Genomic DNA, 10,639 nt, shown 5'->3' on the forward strand with positions numbered 1-10,639 from the left:
TATTTTGAGACAGAGTCCCACTCTGTTGCCCAGGCTGGAGTGCAGTGGCTCTAAAATTTTAAGTCTTAAAAAAAGACTCCTGACTTTAAGACACTTGGTATCATTCTCCAAAGTCAGGGCTATTTGTAAATGTTCTTGTTTGAATATCTTATCATGACTCTATTGTCAATGGATGATTTTTTTTTTTTTTTTGAGGCAAGATCTCACTCTGTCATCCAGGCTGGAGTGCAGAGACATGATCATGGCTCACTGCAGCCTCTACCTCCAGTGCTCAAGTGATCCTCCTGCCTAAGCCTCCTGAGTAGCTGGGACTATAGGCATGTGCCACTGTGCCTGGCTAATTAAAAACAAAAATTGTAGAGATAAGGTCCCATGCTGGTCTTGAACTCCTGGGCTCAGCCTCAAGCAATCCTCCTGCCTCAACCTCCCAAAGTGCTGGGATTACAGGTGTAAGCCACAGTGCCCGGCCACAGTAGATGATTTAGATAGTTCTTGAATCTGTTTCTCATCCATTTGTGTCTACTCCCAGCATTTAAAACAGTGGTCCCCAACCTTTTTGGCAGGGACAGGTTTCATGGAAGACAATTTTTCCACAGACTGGTTGGGGTGGGGGATGGTTTCAGGATGAAACTGTTCCACCTCAGATCATCAGGCATTAGATTCTCATAGGGAGCAGGTAACCTAGATCCCTTGCATGTGCAGTTCACAAAAGGGTTCACGCTCCTTTGAGAATCAAATGCTGCCGCTGATCTGACAGGAGGTGGAGCTCAGGAGGTCATGCTGGCTTACCCACCGCTCACCTTCTGCTGTGCAGCCCAGTTTCTAACAGGCCACAGACCAGTACTGCTCTGCAGCCTAGGAGTTGGGGACCCCTGCAAAGACATTCTAATACAGTTTCAACTTTGTGAGATGAAAAAGTTCTGGAGATCTGTTGTACAACAATGTGAACATACTTGACAGTACTGAGCTGTACACTTTAACACGGTTATGATGGTAAATTTCATATTATATGTCTTTTATGGCAATTAAATTAAAAAAAATACAACTCTAAGCCGGGCAAGGTGACTCACTCCTATAATCCCAGCACTTTGGGAGGCCAAGGCAGGCGGATTGCCTGAGCTCAGGAGTTTGAGACCAGCCTGGCCAACATGGTGAAACCCCATCTCTACTAAAAATACAAAAATTAGCTAGGTGTGGTGGCACACGCCTGTATTCCCAGCTACTTGGAGGCTGAGGCAGGAGAATCGCTTCAACCCAAGAGGCAGAGATTGCAGTGAGCCAAGATAGCGCCACTGTACTCCCACCTGGGCGGCAAAAGTGAGACTCCATCTCAGATTAAAAGAAAAAAAAAATTCTTACCACATCAAAAGAACATTTTGTTTTGTTTTGTTTACAATCCTAACAATTAACTAAGGGAACAGTTTGTGAGGATCAACCAACGCCCTTTGGATCTGCGGATGGTCTCATAAAGATTGCAGTCACCCGCCAATTCCACTTATCATGCAGCCCTGGGCCTCTTCTGGCCTCAGAACTGACTTTTGGGCAGGGAGCTGTGGTGCCCTAGAGAAGTGGCAGGAGATCTCTGGTCTTGGGCCTGACGTCCCCCTACTCACGTGGAGAACCAAATGGCTAGAGCTCATCCTTGCGAAGACGCAACACAAAGCAATACCTTAAAAGGCCACGAGGGGGAGGTGTGATTCCATAAATGAAGTGGTCTTTGCACTGGTGCCTCTTTCAGGGTTAATCTAAGCCTTCTAATTGATTCGTAGCCTGCTGTGTCTATGTATCTTTCTTTCTTTCCTCTCCTTTAAGGGCCTTATTTTAGAGATAATACATCAAATAAATGTTTGTTCTGTATATTGAATATAGTTTTATGTTCTGCATGAAATGCACTCCCTTTAGCAGGAAAAAAAATATTTGCTGCTTTATACTTATTTGTTCCTCTCCAGCTATGTTTCAGCGTGGTTCAGTGGTCCTCCTGTGGGAAACGTTCCCCTCGCCTGCGCTAAAGGCTTTGAAACCTTGGACAAGTATCAAAGAGTCCATGATGTCACAGAATGTAGAATCTGCTTTTGGGGTAGATGCTGGCTCAGCTATTTGCTCACATATCAACTATAGCTGTGTGCCGGAGGCATGCAGGAGGACAGAGGTGGGCAGATCTGATAATAGAAAGACACGATGCTACCAAGCTGCATGTCAGAACCACTGATGGAGCTATAAGAAAATGCAAGGGGGGCACGGTGGCTCACACCTGTAATCCCAGCTCTTTGGGAGGCCGAGGTGGGTGGATCACCTGAGGTCAGGAGTTTGAGACCAGCCTGGACAACATGGTGAAACCCCATCGCTACTAAAAATACAAAAATCATCCAGGCGTGGTGGTGGACACCTGTAATCCCAGCTACTCAGGAGGCTGAGGCAGGAGAATCACTTGAATCTGGGAGGCGGAAGTTGCAGTGAGCCAGGATCGTGCCACTGCACTCTAGCCTGGGGAACAGAGGGAAACTCCATCTCAAAAAAAATAATAATAAAAAAAGAAAAAAGAAAATGCAAAGTGGAGTGTGGGCAGCAGAGAGGGTCTGTATTGTTCCAAAGCTCACAGGACTTGTGCTGGGAACTGCAGAGGTCCACTGAGATATGTGGAAAGCAATGTGATTAGACACCATCATTTCCATGTCACCTTAGAAAGCTCCATCCTGAAGAATTCCTGCTGACCTTATGGAGCTTTCCTGTGAAAAAATGGAAAGCCATGAAGAGATTTTAAGCAGAGACTAATCTAATCAGAATTAGGTTCTAGAAAGATCCTTGGGTAGCCAGGTGGTAGAATGACATGGGCAAGATTCTGGAAAGAAAGAATGTAAGAGGTCACTGCACGTCCAAGTGCAATGATGAAGCCATGGGCCTGGAAATGGAGAAAAGAGGACAGGAAGCAAGTGGGGGTGTTGAGAAAATAGAACCCACCAGTGAGGGTGCGGAACAGCAAGAAGCTACAGATAATGTGGGTGACTGGGTGGGCCCAGTAAGACAAGGATCGCAGAAGTCAGGAAGGGGGCACGGGCTGAGCTTCACAGAGGCCACTGAGGGTGAGGTGCCCTTAGGACATCAGGCAGGGATGGTTGGGACACATGTGAATATTCAGGGTTGGAGCTCAGATGCAGGGCTGGGTCGGAGGTAATGAAACTCCCCACTACACTTCAGAAAGCCACCAAAGAGCTCTGCCAGGGCCAGTATTGAATTTCTGCCTGTGGAATCACCACAAGCAAAGAAGGCCAGATGTGGAAGACAAAATCATAGCCCCTTACAGAGGCCTGCGCCCTTCTCCCCAAACCTGTTGTTGGGGTGATCAGACCCAACACCAGGTCATGAGGGCGACAAAGTCTGGCGGAGTCAAAAGATTGAGAAAAGACAGTTTGAGAGAGACAAGTGGGCCCAAGGGGCTATCGCAATTGTGGAAGCTGTGAAGGCCCCGAGCTCTGGGAGCCCATGCTATTTATTGGTAATGCAACAAAGAAACAGGTGGTGAGAATGTGGAGGTTGAAAGGGCACATTGCATTAAGCCCATGATTTACAGCTGTGATGGTTTAGCATTTGCTCTGCTACTCGAGATAATGGAGAGCAGGTTCTTTTAACTCAAGATACAATTGATCCTGGGAGAGCAAGGAGCCAGAAAGTCTAGACACATTCTAGAGCCACAAGCCCTGGATTCTATCCAAGCCACGAGGGATTTTATGCCCTAGGATTAGACTATGGTGTGTCAGGGTAGCCTTCCACCATTTAGCACAGAGCTTGGTGTTCCAAAGGCCACAAGGGGTTTTAGACCCTGGACCCCGGACATGTTCCAAGACTCTTTTACATTATGTCAGACATGCAAGCCCTGCCTCAGCTTCTCCCAACACTCAGCTTTTCCCAACACCTGTGAATCTGTTTTCCTTTCTTTTCTATTTTTTTTTTTTTTTTTTGAGATGGAGTTTTGTTCTTGTTGCCCAGGCTGGAGCGCAGTGGCGCAATCTCTCCTCACTGAAACCTCCGCCTCATTGTGAATACAAATAGGATAATAATAATGAGCAGTCATGATGAATTATAGGTAACAACTTTGATGCTTTTTAAGGTTTGATAACATTCATGAAAGTCTTTGTAAACCACAAGAGTTTACCAATATCCAGGCCCTCCATTATTCTTTCTGGGTGACTCTCCACCAAAGAGAACGTACATGGCACTCCCTCCCCAGGGAGCACTTACATGGCAGAAATCCCCCACTGGATCCCGGCATTATCGCCTGCAGAATCGAAGAGGGGCAGGGCCACTAGGGAGTTAGTTGGAGCAACGGCCAAGGAGCAGATGAAACCCATGAGAAAGCCAGTCAGGCCTGAGAAGCCCACCAGCATCTGGACACAGGAAGTGACCATGATGGCACCCTACAACCGAAGGGGAGAAGTGCTCAGGACTGTGGGCCTCAGCGCGGCCCAGGCCACCGTAACAGTCCCGGAGGCTGCAGCCCCTAGGCGCGGCCCAGGCCACCGTGACAGTTCTGGATGCTGCAGCCCATGGTGAAATCTGGTGACCCCTAGGCGGTTCCTAGGCAGTGCAGGGGCAAAGCTGGACCCCAAAGGAACTGAGAGAAGGAGAGCTCTGATTTCCCTCCTCCCTCCAGTCTGTATTTCCAACTGCGTGTTGGACTTTTTCGCTTAACAAAGCTTTTCAGGAAATAGGCTTCGAAATTAATTCTTGATCGTAGTCACAATGATGATGATGTTGGCGACTCCCAACACTAGCACACTCTGTCGTGTATTGAACATCTTGCTGCAGCATTTTTCTGTTTTCCTAGTTTCTATTGCAGAGGTCGGGAAACTTTCTGGGTTTCTTTGTTTTGTTTGGTTTTGTTTTGTTTGTTTGTTTTGACGGAATCTCACTCTGTCACCCAGGATGAAGCGCAGTGGCACGATCTCAGCTCACTGCAACCTCCGCCTCCCGCGTTCAAGCGATTCTCCTGCCTCAGCCCCCTGAATAACTGGGATGACAGGTGCGCGCCACCACGCCCGGCTAATTGTTTTTTTATTTTTAGTAGAGACAGGGTTTCACTATGTTGGTCAGGTTGGTCTTGAACTCCTGACCTCGTGATCTGCCCGCCTGGGCCTCCCAAAGTGCTGGGATTGCAGGCGTGAGTCACCACGCCCGGCTATGCAAACTTTTTCTGTAAAGGACCAAAAAAGTGAATATTTTCAGCTTTATGCCCATACGGGCACTGTCACAACTTTTCCAGACAAGATGTGAAGAAATGAGTGTAGCTGTGTTCCAATAAAACTTCACTTATAGACACTGACATTTGAATTTCAGATAATTCTGATGTGTCATGAAATGTTCTTCTTTTGATTTTTTTAACCACTTAAAATGTAAAACCATGCTTGGTCGTGGGCTGTCTGCTCTAAAGGAGGTGATGGGCCAGATCTGGCTCCTGGGCTGCAATTTGCCAACTTATCTGCTGGATTAAGTTTGCTTTATTTCCCCGTTTTATTTTACTGTTTGGATGTTCGACTTGTTATTTTATTCTTTTAGAAGTTGCTCACAACTTTTTAATGTGAATTGTTCACTTAACACTGCCCATGGGTAAATAAAATGTCTAGTCTCCCATCAAATAGTACAATGACCTTAGAAAACTTGAACTTCTACCACCATTCTGCTATTGTTGTCAAATATTTGTTTATTTTTCCACTGCCATTGCTCATTATTGTTTTTATTATATTTTCCTACAATTAGTGCTTATTTGGATTTACCTAGTACTGTGAAGTAAACGTTTGTGTTCCGTCAAAATTCATATGATGGTGTTTGAAGATGGAGCCTTTGGGAAGAAACTAGGTTTAGATGAGGTCATAAAGTGATATGGTTTGGCTGTGTCCCCACCCAAATCTCATCTTGAATTATAGCTTCTATAATTCTCACATGTTGTGGGAGGGACCTAGTGGGAGAACTGAATCATGGGGGTGGTTTCCCCCATACTGTTCTCATGGTAGTAAATAAGTCTCGCAAGAGCTGATGATTTTATAAGGGGTTTCCCCTTTCACTTAGCTCTCTTTCTCTCTTGCCTGCTGCCATGTAAGACGTGCCGTTCACCTTCCGCCATGATTGTGAGGCTTCCCCAGCCACCTGGAACTGTGTGGGTCCATTAAACTTCTTTTTCTTTATAAATTACCCAGTCTTGGGTATGTCTTTATCAGCAGCATGAAAACAGACTAATACGTAAGGGAAAAGCCCCTTTGATGGGCTTAGTACCCTTATAAAGAGAAGAGATTTTTCTTTGTCTTCTCTCCTCTCTCTCTCTGCATGTACCAAGGAAAGTCTTTGTGAGGACACAGCTAGAAGGTGGCCATCTGCAAGCCAGGAAAGGAGCACCCCTCAGAAGCTGACCATGCTGGCATCCAGATCTCAGACTTCCAGCCTCCAGTACTGTGAAAAAATAAATTTCAGTTGTTCAAGCCATCCAGTCTATGGTCGGTTTTTGTTTTTGTTTTGTAAAGACAGGGTCTCACTATGTTGCCCAGGCTGGTCTCGAACTCCTGGACTCAAGCAATCTTCTGGTCTTAGCCTATGAAGTAGCTGGGACTACAGACATATGCAGGCACTGCACCCAGCTATAGTATTTTGTTGTGGCAGCCCAAGCTGACTAACCCACCTATGTTTTCTACCCATATGTTCCTCTGCTCACTTATAGCTTCTTTTCCACCACTCTTTCATTCGAGATTCCATTTCCTTTTTCCTGAAGTTTAGCTTTTAATAATTATTTTAATAAGGGTCTGTGACTGATAAACTCTTAGTCTTTGTTTACCTGAAAATGTCTTTATTTTGCTATCAGTGTTGCCTGATGTGGGGTTCTACAGTGGGATAGAATTCTAGGATGATAATATTTTCTCTTAGCATTTTGAAAATATTCCATTGTCTTCCAGCCTCTACCGTTGCTAGTGAGAAGGCTGCTAACTGTCCAATTGCTATTCTTTTGTAGGCATTTTTTTCTGTCTTATTACTTTTAAGATTTTTCTCTTTGTATTTGTATTGCAGTTTCATTATGATATATCTAATTGTAGACTTAATTGTTTATTACACTTGGGACTACATGTGCTTTTAAAATCTGAATGTTCATATTTATCTGTTCCAAAATAGTATTAGCCATTATATCACTTTAATACTATCACTTTTCCATTTTCTCATTATCACTTTCAGGAATTCCTATTAGAAACATGCTGGACTTCTCAGTCTAGCTTCACATTTCTTAACTTCTGTTTCATATTTCTCATCCTCTATTTCACATTTCCCATCTTTTTATCTCTCAGTGCTGCATTCTGGATTATTTCCTTAGATAATCTTTCAATTCATGAATATCTCTTTAGCTGTGTCTAAATGCTGTTTAACTCATTAAATGCATTTTTTAATTGCAGTGACTTTATTTGTTTTTATTACTAAACTTCTATTTGGTTCTATGTTCAAATTTCCTTGTTCTTGTTTCATTTTGTCTTCTAGATTATGGTTTCTATTGCTTCTTGAGTCTCTTTAATTATTTTAAACATATTGATTTACTATTATCTTTTAAATTGTTCTATTAGCTCTGGATTCTACTGATTCTCTCTCATAATACATTATTACCTGGTGTGAAATGACAAAATTTATGTCTGTGAACTCTTCTTCAGGGGCATTCTTTTTCTTTCCTGTGTCTTACGTGCTTTAGAATGTGGAAATATCCCTAAAGAATAATTGTACATTTTCTTCTGTGAGAACCACAGGTATTTTATTGACAGGACCAGTTTTAGCTTTAATTTCTGAGCTTGCAAATCTTTCCACCACACCCATATGTGTTCACGTGTTGTAGAGTTGGAGTCCTTATTTTTCATGCAACTCCATATTCTAACACTTCCCACAGACCTCTAGGAAGAATAAAAGTTTCCTTGTTTATTCCCTGGAATGGTAGCATTATTATTTCCCATGCTCACTGAAGTGGGTGCTCTTCCAGATCCCAGTTGATCATTACAACCCAAGCTCCTAGCCTTCGGTCCTATATCTGGGTATGATTCTTTACCTAACCATCATAAGCCACATGATCCTGGCTATAATTCCCATCTTTGTTTCTAGAAAGTAAGGTTTTCCTCCTTGGTTTTGAACTTGATTCTGGATTTAATAACAGTTCATCCAGCATTTTCAGGTGTTGGTAATGTTTGTGGGTTCTATGTTAGCTCAAACTACCATGATACTGGAGGATGACGTTTAAATTGGTCTAAGGTGTTGAAAACTGAATTTGCTGTTTCTTCCCACGGTTTTCTACTTTTTCTGCAACCACCATTCCCGCAAAACAGAATCATCTTTCACTTTTCCCTCTCCACTACTTCTTGCATCCCAATGAGTAATGATAATCCTGTTGGTTCCATATTGCTGTCACTTTCATCTGTGGCTAGTATTGTGCTGTATAATTGGTCGGCTGACCGTTAGTGGTTTCAAGCCTTGAGATGTGTGTGGATCAGTATAACTTAGTGAAACATGAGGAATCTATCTTCCCTTCCAATAGGCTGACTCGGTGAGTAAAACCAATCAATCATCAATTAATAAGATGAAGTTGAAATTAGCAAGAACTTTCTCGTGTTTACAGCACTGGTGAAAAACATTGGCCCAGCAGAGGGAGCTAAAATACCACAGATAAGACCCTAGGTTTGTGACACACTGTGTTGGACACTTGGGGGCAGTGTGGGTGAAGATGGCTCCCTTAGACCTGGGCCCTCTGTTTCAGAGCAACGATTGGCAAACTTTTTCCGTAAAAGGCCAGATAGTAAATATTTTAGAATTTGTAGGCCACATGTAGTTTCTGATGCACGATCTTTTTGTAAAACAACCTTTAAAAGCATTCTTAGTTCATGGGCCATTAAAGGAAAAGAGGTCACAGGCTGGATTTGGTCCAAGAGCCATATTTTGCAAACTGCTTTAGAGGATTCTACATATCACAAGCACAAAAGTAAACAGCAAATGTATTAAAGAAAATAAGAATGCCTCTGTCACTTGGAATCTAGTCCTCAGTGCTGGCAGGGCATGACCCAAATCCCTAAACATCCACTCTCACTACTGATACTGTTCAGGCCCCCAGGAACATTCCTTTCCATAACTGTTGTCCCCTGTCCTCAAAACACAAGGCAACTGCTTCTAAATGCACTGAAGTTTTCTGTTTTTGCATTTTTAGACAGAGTCTTGCTCTGTTGCCCAGGCTGGACGGCAATGGCACAATCTCGTCTCACTGCAACCTTTGCCTCTCAGGTTCCAGAGATTCTCGTGTCTCAGCCTCCTGAGTAGCTGGGACTACAGGCGTGCACCACCACGCCTGGCTAATTTTTGTATTTTTCATATAGATGGGGTTTCATCATGTTGGCCAGACTGATCTCGAACTGCTGACCTCAGGTGATCTGCCCGCCTCAGCCTCCCAAAGTGCTGGAATTATAGGCATGAGCCAACACACCCAGCCATACTGAGGTTTTTTCAGTTGTTCCATTGCAGTGATAGAGGCAGACATTGCATTAAAATACAGGAAGGATTTGAGCAGCAGAAGGGCTTAACTAGGAGTAAAGACGAATTAACTTGTCAGATCTTATTTCTTGGGAAGTAGGAAGGCAACAGATTCTTACATAAGGAATCGTAGTTCTCAGCGGGGCTGAGTGTAGGGAAACCCTGCCCTGGAATCTAGCAGAGCAGATGCCCAGTTTTAATTTGGATTTACCAAAGCCAAGTATAGGCTCCCCGGGGGACAGCAAAAAGCAACAAAAACAGGAAACCCCACAAAACCCACAAACTGCATGTGTGCTGTGATTCATTCTATTGATGATACGATATGAATAGACTTCGCTGAAGAACTTCTTGATTTAGAAAAGGTAGTGCAGCACATACCACTCTGAGATTGGACAACCGACCTGGCAAAACTCCAGGCCCCACCAGCTTGACGGGTGAAGGCCTTAGGTATATCTTGGTCTAGAGCTACATGGAACAGTTCTTTAAAGCTTGAAATGCCTTGTTAACTCTGGGTCCACCCTGAGATAAAAAGGAAGGACAGGAATTTGATGAGGCGATTGAGTCTACTTACATCTGGGTGTACTTTTGGACTATATGTCAGAGTACAGGCACATGCAAAAAGGCTGTCGTTGAAAGTAGAGAAGAGTAACAGAAGGTTCTAGTTGAAATTCACAAGTTAGGGCTCAGATTGGTCTATTGCATCCTCACAGGCACAGTGCTCCTGAGCTATGGGAAGTGTTGGTGATGGAGTCTACGCTGAATGAGGACTGACCCTGCAAAAGACAGGTGTCCAGCACTGCCATGGGGTTTTTGGTGCAGATGTGGCCCAAGGCAGCTACTCAACCACTCTGCCTTTGAAAGACCATTACCAAGCAGTCCACCACTGGGCATTGTTTGGGGTTAGACCACTAATGAATAAGCAAATAAGTCTAAATCAGAGATGTCAATCATGTCTTGAGTGATGTCAGAAAGACATTCTAATGAGGAACGGCCTGATAAACAAAATGTGTTGATTACAGGGAAATAGTCATATTCAGGAAAAGAAAAGACAATTACCCAGGAAAGATACATAAGATCCACAAGCAAGTGATTTAGTCCCCATCCCCTAGGGCAG

Source organism: Pan troglodytes, chromosome 6 (assembly GCF_028858775.2).
Source record: "Pan troglodytes isolate AG18354 chromosome 6, NHGRI_mPanTro3-v2.0_pri, whole genome shotgun sequence".
Classification (NCBI taxonomy): Eukaryota; Metazoa; Chordata; class Mammalia; order Primates; family Hominidae; genus Pan; species Pan troglodytes.